This window comes from Aplysia californica, unplaced genomic scaffold (assembly GCF_000002075.1).
Source record: "Aplysia californica isolate F4 #8 unplaced genomic scaffold, AplCal3.0 scaffold00042, whole genome shotgun sequence".
NCBI lineage: Eukaryota > Metazoa > Mollusca > Gastropoda > Aplysiida > Aplysiidae > Aplysia > Aplysia californica.
In genome coordinates, this window is record NW_004797312.1 from 2,196,754 (window position 1) to 2,197,090 (window position 337).

Consider the following 337-nt stretch of genomic DNA (forward strand, 5'->3'; position numbering starts at 1 on the left):
AATTACTGCAAACTTATATCTATGTATATCAGTGGGTGGTTGGTGGGTGCTCAAGTGAAGTTTGTTCTTTCTGTCCTATCAAACATCTATCGTCCTCATCTCTTTCCTTTTTGCTTCCAATGTTACTCTTTCGAAAAAAACACACAAAAAACAACTTCGGCACTTATGACCTATTTGCGTGGAAAGTGCTGTAAAACTCTATCACTAAAGCTAAAATAAACCCCTCCTAAACAATTGAAGTGCTGTAAAAATCTAACTAAAACTAAAGCAAAAAAAACAACAACCCTACTTGTACTACAAAAATATCCCCCCTAAAAAATAATTTAAAAAATCCCCC